The sequence below is a fragment of the Myxine glutinosa genome, chromosome 9, assembly GCF_964187855.1.
Source record: "Myxine glutinosa chromosome 9, kmMyxGlut1.1, whole genome shotgun sequence".
Taxonomy (NCBI): domain Eukaryota; kingdom Metazoa; phylum Chordata; class Myxini; order Myxiniformes; family Myxinidae; genus Myxine; species Myxine glutinosa.
The window spans coordinates 5,004,237-5,026,921 of record NC_136269.1 but is presented as its reverse complement, the minus strand read 5'-3'; the positions used below and the strand labels follow the sequence as shown (position 1 = coordinate 5,026,921).

The window sequence follows — 22,685 nt, the reverse complement described above, 5'->3', positions numbered from 1 at the left end:
GAAAGAAAATAAATATGTACTTAATAAATCGATAATCATTAAGTAATAAATCAATGTATTGATTAATCAAAAAACAAAAAATACCATTTTGGCCAAAGCACTTGTTCACTATTGTGCCCAAATTTCAGCTTCCTTGCTCAAGGTAAGGCTGAGATATCGCCTGGTGAAACGAGAGAACCTTGACCTTTGACCTTGACATTTGACCTATATAGTCAAAAACATTGACAGCCTCACGTTTGTCCTTCAGAATCCTCTGGTAAAGTTTGACGAAAATTGCTGAAAGCATTCACGAGTTATCACACTCATAGACAAACAAACAAGAAGACGTCATGCGGAGCACGATACTTGCAAAATACGTCGTCCCCCCCCCCTCCCCAAGAAAAAAAATTCCATTGATACAGCAAATTGTCCATTTCATCAAGATTAAAATTGACAATCTTGATCAAAGCTCGAGTCAATAGGCAGAAAATTGACGATTTTTCAGATGAAAATGATGATTTTGGAAGGTTGACCTTGAGTTGACCTTTGACCTTTTGATCTCAAAAATAGTTGGTTTCCATATTTAGTGACTCAATGTGCAAATGCTGTTCAATTTTCAAGTCAATCGGATGAAAATTGACGGGTTTTTTCAGATAAAAAGTGATGATTTTGGAAGTTTGACCTTGAGTTGACCTTTGACCTTTTGACCTAAAAATAGTCTGTTTCCCAATTTAGTGACTCGATATGCAAATGCTGTTCAATTTTCAAGTCAATCGGTTGAGAATTAATGGCTTTTTAGATGAAAATTGATGATTTTTAAAATTGGACCTTAAGTTGACCTTTGACCTTTTGACCTCAAAATAGTTAATTTCCCAATTTATTGACTTGATATACAAATGCTATTCAATTTTCAAGTCAATCGGATTTAAATGGCGATTTTAGAAATTTGACCTCCAGATGACCTTTGACCTTTGACCTCAAAATCACTAGGCTTCTCAAGTGGGACGACTTATACAACTTCTTGAAGTTTCGTGACGATCGGTTTAGAATTGTGACCTGTAGGCCGGTGACAAACAGGCAGAACCACAAACGGAACCGACCAATATACTTGAAAAATCTCGATTTTGCAAGTAACAAATGAAAAACCACTCATTGAGCGACACTTGGTAAAATAGAACAAAGTAGAATTGCACTCAGTAGAGAATTCTTCTGACCTCAAAGTAATTGGTGGTTGAATTATGTGACCTGATATGCACATCGTCTTCAAATTTTAAGTTAATCGGATGAAAATTGACAATTTTAGAAATTAGGCCTATGTTGACCTTGTGGCCAATGCTGATTTCAAAAATCGTTGGTTGTTGAATGCCGTTCGCTGATAGGTAAATCCTATTCAATTTCAAGTCAATCGGATGGAAAATTGAGAATTTTAGAGATTTGTCAAAAAGAAATTGGTTGACCTTTGGCCGATGGTGACCTTTTGGCCTATGTTGATCTCCAAAATAGTTAGTGGTTGAATTCAGTTAGCTAATATGTATATCCTTTTCAAATGTAAAGTCAATCGGATTAAAATTGAGGTTTTTATAAATTTGAAAAAGGTGATTGATCTTTGGCCAAAAATAAATAGGATTTTGTCAGACCACAAACTCCGCCATTTGGTGAAGTTTGGTGAAGATCGGTTTAAAATTGTGACCTGTAGGCAAGTATAAGTGAGCGGACAGACAAACACACAAATAAAAAATCACTCATCGAGAGATACTTGGCAAAAGAGAACAAAGTAGAATGGCACTCAGTAGAGCATACTTTTATCTCACAAATAATTGCTGGTTGAATTATGTCAGCTGATATATGCAAATCGTCTTCAAATTAAGTTAATCGGATGAAAATTGAAGATTTTAGAAATTCGGCCTATGTTGACCTTTTAGCCAAGGACGACCTTAAAAATAGTTGGTGGTTGGTTTCAGTAAGCTGATATGTAAATCATATTCAGATTTTAAGTCAATTGGATGAAAATTGAGGATTTTAGAAACTTGAGAAAAGTGGTTGACATTAGGCCTATGTTGACCTTTTGGCCTACTTTGATCTCTAAAATAGTTGGTGATTGAATTCAGTTAGTTGAGATAAAAATCCTATTCAAATTTAAAGTCAAGCGGATGAAAACTGAGGATTTTAGAAATCTGGCCTATGTTGAACTTTTGGCCTATGTTGACCTCAAAATAGTTGGGGGTTGAATTCAGTTACGTGATATGAAAATACAATTCAAATTTCAAGTCAATCAGATGAAAATTGACAATTTTAGAAACGTGAAAAAGCTGGTTGACCTTTGGCCCATGTTGATTTCAAAAATAGGTGGTGGTTTAATTCAGTTAGCTGATATGAAAATCCTATTCAAATTTCAAGTCAATCGGATGAAAATTGAGGATTTTAGTAATTTGAGAAAAGTGGTTGACCTTTGGCCTATGTTGACCTTTTGACCTCAAAAATATATAGGATTTTGTCGGACCATGAACTCTACTATTTGGTGAAGTTTCGTGAGGATCGGTTTAAAATTGTGACCTGTAGGCAAGTATAAGTGAGCGGACACACAAACACACACACAACCCGGAGTGATCAACATATTTGCAAAATGTTTTTTTTTTTTTGGCAAGTAACAAACACACACAACCACACACACACACATACACACAATACACACACACACATAAACAAACACGTACACACACAAAACGGAGTGATCAATATACTTGGCAAAACAATGTTTTTTGCAAGGAACAAGACAGACATACAGACATATAACAAACAGATTGGGGTGAAAACATAACCTCCATCCACCTTCGGTGGCAGAGGTAAAAATGACGATATGCAGTAATTGTTACATTCGATGTGACCATTCCATTTCAATCTAGGGGGTTCATAGAACACCTTACCATGCGCAGGCTGAAGAAACAAAGGACATGAGAAGGGTCAGTTGAACTCTTGCTTTGCGTTTCCACGCACGATCTATAGTAGCTTTATTTATAAACTTTCAATAACAGGTGCGATGACAACAAGACAAAGCTGATGGGTCAAATGGAACCGTTCCGTCCGGAATAATCTGGTAACTCTTCTTGGAGAAATTGACTAAAAATTGGAACGTTCTGAGAAAAAGATGCACTGAACAAACAGATCTTTTGGACGAAGTTAGCTTTGTCATTGCATCGCTAGGTACCACCATTTTGTCTGAATCTTGCTGTTACTCCGCCCTCAGGGCACGTGGCAAATTTGATTCGTTGAGACAATGTCCAATTTTTCCCAACTACTGCGAGACTGAGAGCTTTTGATTGTGCAAACAAGGCGATTTGTGTCAACATTTGCCATGACCAAGATGAGTGTCTGTATTTGGCTCCATTCATTGTTCCCTCTATCCTTACAAGACTTCCAGTCCCTGCCACTGAAAATCACCCCATAGCATGATGCTGCCACCACCATGCTTCACAGTAGTGAGGGTGTTAGATTGGTGATGAGCTGTGCCCGGTTTCTCCCAGACATAGTACCTTGCATTCAGATCAAAGAGTTCAATTTTCGTCTCATCAGACCACAGAATATTTTGCCTCCTGCTCCTGCTCCTGCTCCTGCTCCTGCTCTAAGCTCTAAGCTCTAAGTACGAAGTAAGTATAACCAATACTAAACAACCTGATGGTATAACCAATACTAAACATCCTGATGGTATAACTAATACTAAACATCCTGATGGTATAACCAATACTAAACAACCTGATGGTATAACTAATACTAAACAACCTGATGGTATAACTAATACTAAACAACCTGATGGTATAACCAATACTAAACATCCTGATGGTATAACTAATACTAAACAACCTGATGGTATAACCAACCAAACTCCAGACGTGCTGCCATGTGCCTTTTTCTCAGGAGTGGTGTCCGTCTGGTCACTCTCACATAAAGCTTGTATTTGTGAAGTGCTGCAGAAACTGTTGTCCTTCTGGCAGGTTCTCCCATCTCAGCCCAGGAACTCTGTAGTTCTGTCAGAGCTGTCATTGGGTTCTCCGACACCTCCCTGACCAAGGTCCTTCTTGCTCATTTTGGTTGGAAGAGTCTGGGTAGTTCCATATTCCTTCCATTTCCTAATGATTGAGCTCACTGTGCTCTTGGAAACTTTCAACACTCGAGAAATTGTTTTATACTCTTCCCCAGATCTATTCCTCCTCAAAATTCTATCTTGGAATTCTAGAGACAGTTCCTTGGACTTCATGGTAGAGTTTCTGCTCTGACATTCACTGTCCACTGTAGGACCTTGAATATAGAAAGGTGTGTTTATTTCTACAACATGAACCATCAATTGAATTGGCCACAGGTGGACTCCAATCAAGTTGTAGAGACATCTCAAGGATGATCAAAGGAAATTGGATGCACGTGAGCTCAATTTGAAGTGTCATACAAAAGGTATTGAATACTTGCTTATTGACTCCAAATATTTCAGCATTTCATTTTTACTTATTTTGTTTATATTTCTAAAAAAAAAAAAAATCTTTTGGACATTATGGGTTATTATGTGTACAAAAATTCTGGGTTATTATGTGTACATCATTGACAAAAAATTCTCCGTTTATCAATTTTAAATTCAGGCTGTAAAAACAAAATGTGAAAAGGGTCAAGGGGTGTGAATACTTTTTTGAAGGCCCAGTTTTACACAATCACCCATCCACAGACTAGCTAACTACAAGTCCTCCCAATATCCCTATACCCCTCTGTCTTTCATAACACAATGGATAATAGTTTATGTGTCAGAAGTTCGTTGTTGCAACTTCATTCACAGTTCGTTGTGTTTATGTCATGTCAGACACCCGACATGTCGTCTTTGATCCAGGTAAACACACCCTACGCCACTATATTAGCATCTGCATGGAACACAACTTCCTTTAATTGGGTGATGCGGACTTCAGGAATTGCTTGGTGTCTGAAAAGATGTTCATTTATAGAATTGTGAAAAATTGAAATTTTGTATAATCAACTACTGTGATGATGTGATGATGAAAAGAAATACTTGTCTGAAAAGATGTCTTAAAATCCTTTAATAAAATCAAAGATGTATATCTTTAATAAATGATGTATATTAAAATGATGATGTATTTTAAATAAAATAAATAAATAAATGATGAATAAATAATATAAATAAATAAATATAAATATATAAATAAATAAAAAGTAAATAAATTATTATTAAATAAAATTAATATTAATATTAAAATAAATAAATAAATATTAAAATAAATAATAAATATAAATAAATAAATAAATGATGTATTTTAAATAAAGATGTATATTAAAATTAATAAAAGATGTCTGAAAAAAATGTTTGGTGTCTGAAAAGATGTTCATTTATAGAATTGTGAAAAATTGAAATTTTGTATAATCAACAACTGTACAGTATTATGTGATGATGAGAAGAAATACCTGGTGTTGCCCTAACTGTTAGGGTGGCGGGCTTGGGATCCTAAGGTCCTGAGTTCGAATCCCGTTCAGCTGTTGAATTAACATCAGGTGGGGTTGACTCAGCCTGTCATCCTTCCGAGGTTGGTGAAATGAGTACCAGGGTACTTACTGGGTCCTCTCTCAAGGAGATTGGTGGCAGGATTTGCACTCCGGCTGCCGTAAATACACCTTATTCCGTAGAACACACCGTGGTGTGTGTTGGGATGGAGCTGAGGAGTCGTCCAAGGACGGAGCGTATATATATATATATATATATATATATATATATATATATATATATATATATATATATATATATATATATATATATATATCTATATATCTATATATATATATATCTATATATATATATATATATAATATATATATATATATATATATATATATATATATATATATATATATATATATATATATATACATATACATATACTAGCTTGGCTCGGCTCGCTGCGCGTAGTTGCTGAGGAACGGGCTTATTTTAGCTGAGGATAATGACTGTGCCTGAGTTGCCATTATGTCATGGTTTCAACCAATCATAATTCAAACAATTATTTTGCACAAATGTATTTGTAATACACGTGATATCACATTTTATAAACAATTGAAGTTGAAAAGAAAAATTTCCCGAAAAAATTCCCAAAAAAAAATTTGGAAATTTTTTCAAAAAAAATACCCTTAGAACATACCGACGGGAGAGATATGTGCATACCAGAAGTTTGGTACGATTTCACAAAAGTTTCAGAAAGTAGCTCAGTGACAAGACAAGACAAGACAACACAACACAACACAAGACTGTATATATATATCTGTGCAGTGTCTGTCTTGTGTTGTGTTGTGTTGTGTTGTCTTGTCTTGTCTTGTCACTGACGTGAAAAATACACACATACACACAGTCACGTGAAAAATTAAGTACACCCCATGTAAAGTTTTGACTTTTTCAACATATTTCAACATACAGTTATTTGATCTTCATTTCAACAATATTGATAGATAAAGGTGATATAATATAACAAATATCATGAAACATTTACATTTTGTAGTCCATTGTATAATTTAAATAAACATAAATGCAAATTTCGCATGTGGAAACAGTAAGTACACCCTTGGCTCCAACAGGTGGTATTGCCCCCTTTGGCAGAAACAACCTCAAGTAGGCATTTCTAATAACTATCTACCATTCTCTGACATCGACTGGGAGAAATTTTTGCCCACTCCTCCATGCAGAATTCTTTCAGATGTGCGATGTTTGAGGGGTTTCTTGCATGCACAGCTCGATTGAAATCCCCCCACAACATCTCGATGGGATTTAGATCCGGGCTTTGATTTGGCCATTCCAGAACCCTCCATTTCTTTCTTTTCAGCCATTCCTTGGTGGATTTACTGGTATGTTTAGGGTCATTGTCATGTTGCAAGGTCCACCGTCGGTTGAGCTTCAACTTTCCGACAGATGGCCTCACATTATCCTCAAGCACCCTCTGGTACAATGAAGAATTCATAGTGGATTCTATGATGGTGAGCTGCCCAGGCCCTGATGCAGCAAAGCTGCCCCAAACCATAATATTTCCACCACCATGCTTTACAGATGGTATCAGGTTCTTGTGGTCAAATGCTGTCTTTGGTTTTCGCCAAACATGTCTTCTGGTACTGTGGCCAAATATCTCTACCTTTGACTCATCTGTCGAGAGCACGTTGTTCCAGAAGTGCTAGTCTTTGCCTAGGTGTTCATTGGCAAACTTTAGTCTTGCCCTGATGTTCTTTCTGGACAGCAAAGGTTTCCTCATGGCACACCTCCCATGTAGATCAAATTTGTGCAGCCTCTTTTCAATGGTAGACTCAAGCACTTTGACATCAACAGTGGCAAGAGCTACCTGTAGGTCCCGTGAGATGACATTCTGGGGTTCTTAGAGACTTTTTTCAACATATTGCGGTCTGCTCTCGGGTTGAAATTGCTGGGGCGGCCTGGCCTGAACAAGTTGGCAGTTGTTTGGAATCTTCTCCACTTGTAGATGATGTTCCGGACAGTCGAATGATTGATTTCAAATTGTTTGGGGATCTTTTTAAATCCCTTCCCAGACTCGTAGGCATCGATAACCTTCTTTCTGAAGGCCTCGGAGAGCTCTTTTCATCTCGGCATGGTGACGCCACACACTTCAACAACAAAGAGCAAACCAAACTAAATGTCTGAGGTTTAAATAAGACAGGTTCCTCCAAGATCCTCTCCAACGATGTTCTAATCATTTGCACCTGAGCTGGTGCACCTGATTCTAATTTTAGGTATTTGAAGTAGTGATAAATTTAGGGGTGTACTTACTTTTTCCACATGCGAAATTTGCATTTATGTTTATTTAAATTATACAATGGACTACAAAATGTAAATGTTTCATGATATTTGTTATATTATATCACCTTTATCTATCAATATTGTTGAAATGAAGATCAAATAGCTGAATGTTGATATATGTTGAAAAAGATCAAAACTTTACATGGGGTGTACTTACTTTTTCACGTGACTGTATATATACATGTATATGAGAAGAAAGGCAGATGCATACTTGACATTCCATTATAATTGGCACCTGTTTGATGCATACCACCTGTCATGGCCTTTTTTTACCTCTGCCACCGAAGGAGGTTATGTTTTCACACCTGTCTGCGTCTGTTTATTTGTTTGGGAACAGGGCAGGATATTTCAAAAAGTTATGGACGGTTTCGGACGGAATTTGGTGGAGAGGTTGGGTGTGTGACAGGGAAGAATTGATTCAATTTTGGTGAAGATCCGGATCTGCATCAGAAAATGTTTAAGGTGATTCTTCACCATTGAGAGAAAGGCCAAAAATGATACAAAGCAGGATATTTCAAAAAGTTGTGGACAGGTTATGGGAAAACTTGGTGGATGAGTTGAAGCCGATTAGATTTTGGTTCAGGTCCAAATCCAGATTCATCATATCGGTGGATTACAAAACATAAACCGTTCATCCTGGCGGAGGTATGCTCTCCACTCTACCAGGTGCCAATCCAGTTTAATTCTGTTTCTTCGCTTTGTCCCATTTATGGCAGGTGCACTTGCGATGGCGCTGCTTCCACAACTTCCTAGTTCCTTCAAGATCACATGATCACATCACGTGGTGAACATAATTTGCATCATCGGTAGTGCTCCACTCGTCTCTGAGAAAACACGTTGAATGCATCTTTAGTATCGAGCAAGGGAAAATGCGATGGAGTCGCGAGTCCCTGATGAAGTGGCCCAAGCACGTGGTGTTGGGAGAACACCCAAGTCGCGGTGTCTCCAGGACAACCCGAACCGGAGGCGGATTTGTACAAGGCTTGGCTTTTACTAGCCAGGGGAAAGGGGAGGAGGTGTCGCTATTGCACCCTTTGACCTGTCCGTCATCTGTAATTAGCTTGGCCGGCTTACATTATTACAATACAATAACGTGCGCCGCGTGGACACTCACGCGCCGTGTCCGCACAATGCACTATATGACTTCGCACGCCAGGATTTATGGGATTGGGAATAATGGGACGACGAGGGGTGCACATAAGTATGGATATTGATGGGACGAATTTCCGTAAGCTGGGTATACTTTGTTGTCCCATTACCCTGAGCACGCAGCATCTCACCTGTGATCATGTTGTATCTAACCTGTGATCAGGTTGCATCTAACCTGTGATCAGAACGGATTGTCTAGGCTACCGACATTGCTCTCACCACCGATTAGTGGAACACAGTTGTATAGCTGCGACTGCAAAACTCCATCTTGACCGTGTGCAGTGGTCAAGCCTCAATGCCATCCTTAAGGAACTCCAAAATGGTATTCGATTAAATACAGAAAATGGAGATGAGTCGAGAAACGTTGTCAATGCAACGCCTGGTTCTCTTTTCCATATCAAACCGACATCCACACCCTGAAAACTCTTCCCAAATTGTTACGAATTGGGAATATATACTTGGGAAAAAAGAATCAACAGAGGGCGAGGTTAAAGGAAGGAAAAACAGGTGGCCCATATGGATAGGTGATCATGGGAAATATAGATGAACACGTTATGGAGAGTACGAAAGATCGTATTTATATTGCGCAGCATACATCATATGGCAAAGGGAATCCACGTGGAGAATGGGATTGGAATGATGTAAGGAAGGGATCACGCAGCTGGGGAAAAAATGGAGATGTTAAATGTGAAAAGAATGGACATGGGACCGCATGGAGCTAGAATGGACATGACACCACATGTCACGAGAATGGACATGGGACCACATGTCACTAGAATGAACATGCGACCTCATGTCGCTAGAATGTCCATGGGACCACATGTCACTAGAATGGACATTGGATGGCATGTCACGAGAATGGACATGGGACCACATGTCATTAGAATGGACATGACACCACATGTCGCTAGAATGTCCATGGGACCACATGTCGCTAGAATGGACATGGGACGACATGTCGCTAGAATTGACATTGGATGGCATGTCACGAGAATGGACATGGGACCACATGTCGTTAGAATGGACATGACACCACATGTCGCTAGAATGGACATGACACCACATGTCGCTAGAATGGACATGGGACCACATGTCACTAGAATGAACATGGGACCACATGTCGCTAGAATGGCCATGGGACCACATGTTGCTACCTCTCTTAGGCTCCCATGGGACGCATGTTTGAAACCATCTCGATGGAAGTCTCCATACACTGTTTGATTCCAAATGGGGTGTAGATTAAATGAGTTCTGACTTTGAGAAGGAATGAAATGCCTGATAAATAATAAAGAAAGAAAGTGGGTTATTGCTACACTACATGACCAAAAGTATGCGGACATCCCTTCTAATTAGTGGATTCGGATGTTTCAGCCACACCCATTGCTGACAGGTATATATAATCAAGCACACAGCCATGCAATCTCCATAGACAAACATCGGCAGTAGAATGGGCCATACTGTAGAGCTCAGTGACTTTCAACGTGGCACCGTCATAGGATGCCACCTTTCCAACAAGTCAGTTTGTCAAATTTCTGCCCTACTAGAGCTGCCCCGGTCAATTGTAAGTGCTGTTATTGTGAAGTGGAAACGTCTAGGAGCTACAACAACTCAGCTGCGAAGTGGTAGGCCATACAAGCTCACAGAACATGACTGCCGCATGCTGAAGCATGTAGCATGTAAAAATTGTCTGTCCTTGGTTGCAACACACACTGCTGAGTTCCAAACTGCCTCTGGAAGCAACATCGGCACAACAACTGTTCGTCAGGAGCTTCATGAAATGGGTTTCCATGGCCGAGCAGCCGCACACAAGCCTAAGATCACCATGCGCAATACCAAGCGTCGGCTGGATGAGTGGTGTAAAGCTCGCCACCGTTGGACTCTGGAGCAGTCGAAATGCGTTCTCTGGAGAGATGAATCACGCTTCACCATCTGGCAATCCGACGGACGAATCTGAGTTTGGCGGATGCCAGGAGAACGCTACCTACCCGAATGCATAGTGCCAAATGTAAAGTTTGGTGGAGGAGGAATAATGGTCTGGGACTGTTTCTCATGGTTCGGGCTAGGCCCCTTAGTTCCAGTGAAGGGAAATCTTAACGCTACAGCATACAATGACATTCTAGATGATTGAATGTCCAAGGAGAGAATGAAGAAGTTGATGCTTATTGTTTGCTTTTGGAGGAAACAGAATTATAGATTAATACAGATAATGGTGTTATGATTAATATCACATGGGTTTTTTCTCATAAATAAATGAGTAGGAAAGAACCAGTATATGTTAATCAAATCAATCTTAATAAATTAACATCTTGTATTCAAAATCAAAAGCCTTGTAATATTAACATTAATACAATTCAAAGAAAAGGAGCAGTAAGGAGCAGAAGATTGTGTGCTTCCAACTTTGTGGCAACAGTTTGGGGAAGGCCCTTTCCTGTTTCAGCATGACAATGCCCCAGTGAACAAAGCGACGTCCATACAGAAATGGTTTGTCGAGATCGGTGTGGAAGAACTTGACTGACCTGCACAGAGCCCTGACCTCAACCCCATCGAACACCTTCGGGATGAATTGGAACGCCGACTGCGAGCCAGGCCCAATCTCCCAACATCAGTGCCCGCCGTTTGATTTTGCCGCGTCAACACTCAAATCAGGTAAACTCATCCAGATTGCTTTAATAAATAATCATGTTTATAACGTGACAGAGTTTTGGTTTTTAGATAGGTTACATTGGCTGATGTGGTTTTATCTAATTTAGCAATTAATGTCACCTAACAGCATGTTTTAATGGGTATTATTCAATAAATTTGTCATTTACTACTTAAATATCATATAGAAGAAAAAAAATGTTTGGCAAAAAAAATCTCATCTTCAATCACGCTAAAGCTGAAGGATTTACATAACAACAATTGATAAACCATCACCTGCATTGTATGAATTGTGATGACAAATGAGCCTACCTGCTCTGTCTTCCATGTAAAGTAAACACGGTGCACCCTTTGCGCCTGCGGGTCCATCCACAAATGTATATGGGAAAAGGACACTTGAGTTTTAACCGACAGGTTGGCCGACATCTGGCAGGCAGGTCTATATCCAGCAGGTTGGTCTTTGTCCAACAGGTAGGTCTACATCCAGCAGGTTGATCTTTGTCCAACAGGTAGGTCTACATCCAGCAGGTTGGTCTATATCCAGCAGCAAGGTCTATATCCAGCAGGTTGGTCTTTGTCCAACAGGTAGGTCTTCGTCCAACAGGTAGGTCTATATCCAGCAGGTTTGTCCATATCCCGAAGGTAGGTAGGTCTATGCTCAGCAGGTAGGGCTATGCCCATCAGGTAGGTATATATCCAGCAGGTAGGTCCATGTCCAGTAGGTTGGTATATGCCTAGCAGGTAGGTCTACATCCAGCAGGTTGGTCTATATGCACCAGGTAGGTCTATGTCCAGCAGGTTGTTTCATATACAGCAGGTATCTTTGTACGACTATATCCATCAGGCATGTCTATACAGCAGGTTGGCCTATATTCGGCAGGTGGGTTTATTTCTGTCAGGTAAGTCTATGACCAGCAGGTTGGTATATGCTTAACAGGTAGGTCTACATCCAGCAGGTTGGTCTATATCCAGTAGGTTGGTCTTTGTCCAAAAGGTAGGTCTACATCCAGCAGGTTGGTCTATATCCAGCAGGTTGGTCTTTGTCCAAAAGGTAGGTCTACATCCAGCAGGTTGGTCTATATCCAGCAGGTTGGTCTTTGTCCAAAAGGTAGGTCTACATCCAGCAGGTTGTCTCTATCCAGTAGGTGGGTTTATATCTGTCAGGTAGGTCTGTGTCCATCAGGTTGGTCTTTCTCCGGCATATAGGCCCATACATCCAGCAGGTTGTCTATATCCAGCAGGTTGGTCTTTCTCCGGCATATAGGCCTCCACATCCAGCAACTACTCGGGAGTTCATGGTGATCTGTGAAAAGCTCCATCAACAACCCGCGATGGCCAAGGCCCTCCAAGCTTTGAGTCGAGGAACGATTTTGTTTGTGTTCCCAGCGAGCCAAGATTTCGATCGCCACGGGTGAAAAGCTTGAATCAATATTGGGTTTTAAAAATCATTTCAGCTTGTGGCGGAGCATCCATCGCTCCGGTGTGCAGCCTCCCTCCATATATATCATCCATTGGATGCGTCGGTAGTCCTAGGTACAGGCTACCTTTTATATTCCCTATAAAATTGGTAACAGACGGTGTGTTTATTGCTTTGTTTACATCTCGACAATGAAGCTCGGGCTTTGATCGCGAACAGGCCGAGTGGGTTTTAATTCGCCAAAAGTCCTTACACGAGACTCGGTGCTGATGTAGCGAATCCATAAATCCTGCGATGAGCATGGCAGGGCATGCGTGATGGAGGATGGAAATCTCAGCATACATTAGGAAATCTCAGCACCATTAGGAAATCTCAGCACCATTAGGAAATCTCAGCACCATTAGGAAATCTCAGCACCATGAGGAAATCTCAGCACCATTAGGAAATCTCAGCACCATTAGGAAATCTCAGCACCATTAGGAAATTTCAGCACCATTAGGAAATCTCAGCACCATGAGGAATATCTCAGCACCATTAGGAAATCTCAGCACCATTAGGAAATGTAAGCACCATTAGGAAATCTCAGCACCATTAGGAAATCTCAGCATACATTAGGATATCTCAGCACCATTAGGAAATCTCAGCACCATTAGGAAATCTCAGCACCATGAGGAATATCTCAGCACCATTAGGAAATTTCAGCACAATGAGGAAATCTCAGCACCATGAGGAAATCTAAGCACCATTAGGAAATCTCAGCACCATTAGGAAATCTCAGCACCATTAGGAAATCTCAGCACCATGAGGAAATCTCAGCAGCATTAGGAAATCTCAGCATACATTAGGATATCTCAGCACCATTAGGAAATCTCAGCACCATGAGGAAATCTCAGCACCATTAGGAAATCTCAGCATACATTAGGAAATCTCAGCACCATGAGGAATATCTCAGCACCATTAGGAAATCTCAGCACCATTAGGAAATCTAAGCACCATTAGGAAATCTCAGCACCATTAGTATATCTCAGTACCATTAGGAAATCTCAGCATACATTAGGAAATCTCAGCACCATTAGGAAATCTCAGCACCATTAGGAAATCTCAGCACCATTAGGAAATCTCAGCTCCATTAGGAAATCTCAGCACCATTAGGAAATTTCAGCACCATGAGGAAATTTCAGCACCATGAGGAAATCTAAGCACCATTAGGAAATCTCAGCACCATTAGGAAATCTCAGCACCATTAGGAAATCTCAGCACCATTAGGAAATGTCAGCACCATGAGGAAATCTCAGCACCATTAGGAAATCTCAGCACCATTAGGAAATCTCAGCACCATGAGGAATATCTCAGCACCATTAGGAAATCTCAGCACCATTAGGAAATCTCAGCACCATTAGGAAATCTCAGCACCATTAGGAAATCTCAGCATACATTAGGAAATCTCAGCACCATGAGGAAATCTCAGCACCATTAGGAAATCTCAGCACCATTAGGAAATCTCAGCACCATTAGGAAATCTCAGCACCATTAGGAAATCTAAGCACCATTAGGAAATCTAAGCACCATTAGGAAATCTCAGCACCATTAGGAAAGCTCAGCACCATTATGAAATCTCAGCACCATTAGGAAATTTCAGCACCATGAGGAAATCTCAACACCATTAGGAAATCTAAGCACCATTAGGAAATCTCAGCACCATTAGGAAATCTCAGCACCATTAGGAAATCTCAGCACCATTAGGAAATTTCAGCACCATGAGGAAATCTCAGCACCATGAGGAAATCTAAGCACCATTAGGAAATCTCAGCACCATGAGGAAATCTCAGCACCATTAGGAAATCTCAGCACCATTAGGAAATGTCAGCACCATGAGGAAATCTCAGCACCATTAGGAAATCTCAGCACCATTAGGAATCTCAGCACCATTAGGAAATCTCAGCACCATTAGGAAATCTCAGCATACATTAGGAAATCTCAGCACCATGAGGAAATCTCAGCACCATTAGGAAATGTCAGCACCATTAGGAAATCTCAGCACCATTAGGAAATTTCAGCACCATGAGGAAATCTCAGCACCATGAGGAAATCTAAGCACCATTAGGAAATCTCAGCACCATTAGGAAATCTCAGCACCATTAGGAAAGCTCAGCATCATTAGGAAATTTCAGCACCATGAGAAAATCTCAGCACCATGAGGAAATCTAAGCACCATTAGGAAATCTCAGCACCATTAGGAAATCTCAGCACCATTAGGAAATCTCAGCACCATTAGGAAATTTCAGCACCATGAGGAAATCTCAGCACCATTAGGAAATCTCAGCACCATTAGGAAATCTCAGCACCATTAGGAAATCTCAGCATACATTAGGAAATCTCAGCACCATTAGGAAATCTCAGCACCATTAGGAAATGTCAGCACCATTAGGAAATGTCAGCACCATTAGGAAATCTCAGCACCATTAGGAAATCTCAGCACCATTAGGAAATCTCAGCACCATTAGGAAATCTCAGCACCATTAGGAAATCTCAGCACCATTAGGAAATCTCAGCACCATTAGGAAATCTCAGCACCATTAGGAAATCTCAGTACCATTAGGAAATCTAAGCACCATTAGGAAATCTCAGCACCATTAGGAAATCTCAGCACCATTAGGAAATCTCAGCACCATTAGGAAATCTCAGCACCATTAGGAAATCTCAGCACCATGAGGAAATCTAAGCACCATTAGGAAATTTCAGCACCATTAGGAAATCTCAGCACCATTAGGAAATTTCAGCACCATGAGGAAATCTCAGCCCCATGAGGAAATCTAAGCACCATTAGGAAATCTCAGCACCATTAGGAAATCTCAGCACCATTAGGAAATCTCAGCACCATTAGGAAATGTCAGCACCATGAGGAAATCTCAGCACCATTAGGAAATCTCAGCACCATTAGGAAATCTCAGCACCATTAGGAAATCTCAGCATACATTAGGAAATCTCAGCACCATGAGGAAATCTCAGCACCATTAGGAAATCTCAGCACCATTAGGAAATCTCAGCACCATTAGGAAATCTAAGCACCATTAGGAAATCTAAGCACCATTAGGAAATCTCAGCACCATTAGGAAATCTCAGCACCATTAGGAAATCTCAGCACCATTAGGAAATTTCAGCACCATGAGGAAATCTCAGCACCATTAGGAAATCTCAGCACCATTAGGAAATCTAAGCACCATTAGGAAATCTAAGCACCATTAGGAAATCTCAGCACCATTAGGAAATCTCAGCACCATTAGGAAATCTAAGCACCATTAGGAAATCTCAGCACCATTAGGAAATCTCAGCACCATTAGGAAATCTCAGCACCATTAGGAAATTTCAGCACCATTAGGAAATCTCAGCACCATTAGGAAATCTCAGCACCATTAGGAATTCTCAGCACCATTAGGAAATTTCAGCACCATGAGAAAATCTCAGCACCATGAGGAAATCTAAGCACCATTAGGAAATCTCAGCACCATTCGGAAATCTCAGCACCATTAGGAAATCTCAGCACCATTAGGAAATCTCAGCACCATGAGGAAATCTCAGCACCATTAGGAAATCTCAGCACCATTAGGAAATCTCAGCACCATTAGGAAATCTCAGCATACATTAGGAAATCTCAGCACCATTAGGAAATCTCAGCACCATTAGGAAATCTCAGCACCATTAGGAAATCTCAGCACCATTAGGAAATCTAAGCACCATTAGGAAATCTAAGCACCATTAGGAAATCTCAGCACCATTAGGAAATCTCAGCACCATTAGGAAATTTCAGCACCATGAGAAAATCTCAGCACCATGAGGAAATCTCAGCACCATTAGGAAATCTCAGCACCATTAGGAAATCTAAGCACCATTAGGAAATCTAAGCACCATTAGGAAATCTCAGCACCATTAGGAAATCTCAGCACCATTAGGAAATTTCAGCACCATGAGAAAATCTCAGCACCATTAGGAAATGTAAGCACCATTAGGAAATCTCAGCACCATTAGGAAATCTCAGCACCATTAGGAAATTTCAGCACCATGAGGAAATCTCAGCACCATGAGAAAATCTCAGCACCATTAGGAAATGTAAGCACCATTAGGAAATCTCAGCACCATTAGGAAATCTCAGCACCATTAGGAAATTTCAGCACCATGAGGAAATCTCAGCACCATTAGGAAATCTAAGCACCATTAAGAAATCTCAGCACCATTAGGAAATCTCAGCACCATGATAAAATCTCAGCACCATGAGGAAATCTAAGCACCATTAGGAAATCTCAGCACCATTAGGAAATCTCAGCACCATTAGGAAATCTCAGCACCATTAGGAAATCTCAGCACCATGATAAAATCTCAGCACCATTAGGAAATCTAAGCACCATTAGGAAATGTTAGCACCATGAGGAAATCTCAGCACCATTAGGAAATCTCAGCACCATTAGGAAATCTCAGCACCATGAGGAAATCTCAGCACCATTAGGAAATCTCAGCATACATTAGGAAATGTTAGCACCATGAGGAAATCTCAGCACCATTAGGAAATCTCAGCACCATTAGGAAATCTCAGCACCATTAGGAAATCTCAGCACCATTAGGAAATCTCAGCATACATTAGGAAATCTCAGCACCATGAGGAAATCTCAGCACCATTAGGAAATGTCAGCACCATTAGAAAATCTCAGCACCATTAGGAAATTTCAGCACCATGAGAAAATCTCAGCACCATGAGGAAATCTAAGCACCATTAGGAAATCTCAGCACCATTAGGAAATCTCAGCACCATTAGGAAAGCTCAGCACCATTAGGAAATTTCAGCACCATGAGAAAATCTCAGCACCATGAGGAAATCTAAGCACCATTAGGAAATCTCAGCACCATTAGGAAATCTCAGCACCATTAGGAAATCTCAGCACCATTAGGAAATTTCAGCACCATGAGGAAATCTCAGCACCATTAGGAAATCTCAGCACCATTAGGAAATCTCAGCACCATTAGGAAATCTCAGCATACATTAGGAAATCTCAGCACCATTAGGAAATCTCAGCACCATTAGGAAATGTCAGCACCATTAGGAAATGTCAGCACCATTAGGAAATCTCAGCACCATTAGGAAATCTCAGCACCATTAGGAAATCTAAGCACCATTAGGAAATCTCAGCACCATTAGGAAATTTCAGCACCATTAGGAAATCTCAGCACCATTAGGAAATCTCAGCACCATGAGGAAATCTCAGCACCATTAGGAAATCTCAGCACCATTAGGAAATGTCAGCACCATGAGGAAATCTCAGCACCATTAGGAAATCTCAGCACCATTAGGAAATCTCAGCACCATTAGGAAATCTCAGCACCATTAGGAAATCTCAGCATACATTAGGAAATCTCAGCACCATGTGGAAATCTCAGCACCATTAGGAAATGTCAGCACCATTAGGAAATCTCAGCACCATTAGGAAATTTCAGCACCATGAGGAAATCTCAGCACCATGACGAAATCTAAGCACCATTAGGAAATCTCAGCACCATTAGGAAATCTCAGCACCATTAGGAAAGCTCAGCACCATTAGGAAATTTCAGCACCATGAGAAAATCTCAGCACCATGAGGAAATCTAAGCACCATTAGGAAATCTCAGCACCATTAGGAAATCTCAGCACCATTAGGAAATCTCAGCACCATTAGGAAATTTCAGCACCATGAGGAAATCTCAGCACCATTAGGAAATCTCAGCACCATTAGGAAATCTCAGCACCATTAGGAAATCTCAGCATACATTAGGAAATCTCAGCACCATTAGGAAATCTCAGCACCATTAGGAAATGTCAGCACCATTAGGAAATGTCAGCACCATTAGGAAATCTCAGCACCATTAGGAAATCTAAGCACCATTAGGAAATCTCAGCACCATTAGGAAATCTCAGCACCATTAGGAAATTTCAGCACCATGAGGAAATCTCAGCACCATGAGGAAATCTAAGCACCATTAGGAAATCTCAGCACCATTAGGAAATCTCAGCACCATTAGGAAATCTCAGCACCATTAGGAAATGTCAGCACCATGAGGAAATCTCAGCACCATTAGGAAATCTCAGCACCATTAGGAAATCTCAGCATACATTAGGAAATCTCAGCACCATGAGGAAATCTCAGCACCATTAGGAAATCTCAGCACCATTAGGAAATCTCAGCACCATTAGGAAATCTCAGCACCATTAGGAAATCTAAGCACCATTAGGAAATCTAAGCACCATTAGGAAATCTCAGCACCATTAGGAAATCTCAGCACCATTAGGAAATCTCAGCACCATTAGGAAATTTCAGCACCATGAGGAAATCTCAGCACCATTAGGAAATCTAAGCACCATTAGGAAATCTCAGCACCATTAGGAAATCTCAGCACCATTAGGAAATCTCAGCACCATTAGGAAATTTCAGCACCATGAGAAAATCTCAGCACCATGAGGAAATCTAAGCACCATTAGGAAATCTCAGCACCATTAGGAAATCTCAGCACCATTAGGAAATTTCAGCACCATGAGGAAATCTCAGCACCATTAGGAAATCTCAGCACCATTAGGAAATCTCAGCACCATTAGGAAATCTCAGCATACATTAGGAAATCTCAGCACCATTAGGAAATCTCAGCACCATTAGGAAATCTCAGCACCATTAGGAAATCTCAGCACCATTAGGAAATCTAAGCACCATTAGGAAATCTAAGCACCATTAGGAAATCTCAGCACCATTAGGAAATCTCAGCACCATTAGGAAATTTCAGCACCATGAGAAAATCTCAGCACCATGAGGAAATCTCAGCACCATTAGGAAATCTCAGCACCATTAGGAAATCTCAGCACCATTAGGAAATCTAAGCACCATTAGGAAATCTAAGCACCATTAGGAAATTTCAGCACCATGAGAAAATCTCAGCACCATTAGGAAATCTCAGCACCATTAGGAAATTTCAGCACCATGAGAAAATCTCAGCACCATTAGGAAATGTAAGCACCATTAGGAAATCTCAGCACCATTAGGAAATCTCAGCACCATTAGGAAATTTCAGCACCATGAGGAAATCTCAGCACCATTAGGAAATGTAAGCACCATTAGGAAATCTCAGCACCATTAGGGAATCTCAGCACCATTAGGAAATCTCAGCACCATTAGGAAATCTCAGCACCATTAGGAAATCTCAGCACCATTAGGAAATCTCAGCACCATTAGGAAATCTAAGCACCATTAAGAAATCTCAGCACCATTAGGAAATCTCAGCACCATTAGGAAATCTCAGCACCATTAGGAAATTTCAGCACCATGAGGAAATCTCAGCACCATTAGGAAATTTCAGCACCATGAGGAAATCTCAGCACCATTAGGAAATGTAAGCACCATTAGGAAATCTCAGCACCATTAGGGAATCTCAGCACCATTAGGAAATCTCAGCACCATTAGGAAATCTCAGCACCATTAGGAAATCTCAGCACCATTAGGAAATCTCAGCACCATTAGGAAATCTAAGCACCATTAAGAAATCTCAGCACCATTAGGAAATCTCAGCACCATTAGGAAATCTCAGCACCATTAGGAAATTTCAGCACCATGAGGAAATCTCAGCACCATTAGGAAATGTAAGCACCATTAGGAAATCTCAGCACCATTAGGGAATCTCAGCACCATTAGGAAATCTCAGCACCATTAGGAAATCTCAGCACCATTAGGAAATCTCAGCACCATTAGGAAATCTCAGCACCATTAGGAAATCTAAGCACCATTAAGAAATCTCAGCACCATTAGGAAATCTCAGCACCATTAGGAAATCTAAGCACCATTAACAAATCTCAGCACCATGAGAAAATCTCAGCACCATGAGGATATCTAAGCACCATTAGGAAATCTCAGCACCATTAGGAAATCTCAGCACCATTAGGAAATCTCAGCACCATTAGGAAATCTCAGCACCATTAGGAAATCTCAGCACCATGAGGAAATCTCAGCACCATTAGGAAATCTCAGCACCATTAGGAAATCTCAGCACCATTAGGATTTCTCAGCACCATGAGGAAATCTCAGCACCATTAGGAAATCTAAGCACCATTAGGAAATCTCAGCACCATTATCGGCGTTCACACTCGAGGGATATTCCAAATCCTGCGCCAATTCCATGGTACTTGCAAGACGTCCACCTCCATCCACTTTTCCCCCATAACCTTGTTTAGTATCCTGAACATGATTACCAGGGGGCTCTCTGGATGTCGATGTACAAGGCAATTTCAAATGAAAAATGTTTCGTATACAGAACAAAAGGGCCGAGGAGGATGTACGTGTACAGGAGGAGGCAGATTTTCCCACCTTACTGGACTCCATTTTGCATTCCAAATTCGATTCTCAATCTTTCCTTGGGTCAACAATCTCGATGTGAAATCAAAATGGATTTTGATAAATAATTATTATTTTATTGTATGTCCTTTTGATTATTTGGAGCTTGTTTTACCAGGATGGCTAGCCGCACATTTGGGATAAAACTTTATTGATATTGTTATATGACGTCATAAATAAATATATACACGCTTGTTGGGTATGCATATATATTGTGTAACCAATAACAAGCCGTGCTTCGTATGTAGGTATATCATAAATAGAAGCTATATAATTATAGGCATTACCGTCCTCCTGCTGAATATCAATTTAGGTTTATTTATTTATTTATTTTACAGATACGTTTGCAGTTTATACATAAATTTTCATTGAGATTTATATTTCACAGTTTACAGTTATACAAATCACAATTTTCAAATTCTACATATCGAGTGAGGTTTTTTTTGCCTTTTTACTCCCGCCAGGGAGTAATGTATTCGATCGTGTCCGTCCGTCCGTCCGTCCGTCCGTCCGTGTGTGTGTGTGTGTGTGTGTGTGTTTGTGTGTGTGTTCGTGTGTTTGTGAACAACATATCTGGAAAAGTTCTGAACGGATTTGGATGAAAGTTGGTGGGATGATTGCCCTTGGGATAAGGAAGAATTGATTAGTTTTTGGTGAAGCTCAGGATATTATTCCGGATCCAGGAATTTTTTGAAGGATTTTTTTACCATTGGAAGATAGGGCTCATTTTTTTAAACATTATCTTCTATATATGCTATATTTAACATTGTGATATGAAAATAGTTTTCATATTTGTTGTAAATGTAGTTTAAACTCGTGGTTATGCGTTAGAGCAGTGTATTTTGTTTAGCAGCGTCGTATTCAATGTTCATTTTTTTCTTTCTTTCTAATAAAGACATATTCTGTCATTTTAAAGCCACCAAAGTGTGTATTAGGTTTCCCCGTTTCATAAAATCTATCATTTGATACGTATAATGCTTTAAAACTGTTTTTTTTCTACCTCAGAAGAGATATTGTGGCGGACACGAAAGCTCACTGGCGTGATGGCATCAATTCCGCGCACCATGTGGGCAGCGGCCACGCCTGAGGGGTAGGCGTGGCCTCGGGATATACACCGGGCGCGCAGCCCGGAGCACTCCAGTGCTACAGTGGAGCTCTTGCAATAAAGACTCTTTTAACTTACCGCGTTGTCCGCTTCCTCCTTGCTAAACAAGTAGCGCGCGTAGCACCGCGCTTCATTGGTGACCCTCCGACGTTCTGGTCAGCC

At 40.4% G+C, this 22,685-nt stretch overlaps 1 protein-coding gene across 2 annotated transcripts in view; it reads left to right on the top strand.

Annotated features, from left to right (window-relative positions):
• Window positions 1–22,685, top strand: part of LOC137435666 (uncharacterized) — a 123,327-nt gene that overhangs the window by 24,410 nt on the left and 76,232 nt on the right. The gene's annotated exons all lie outside the window — the stretch shown is intronic.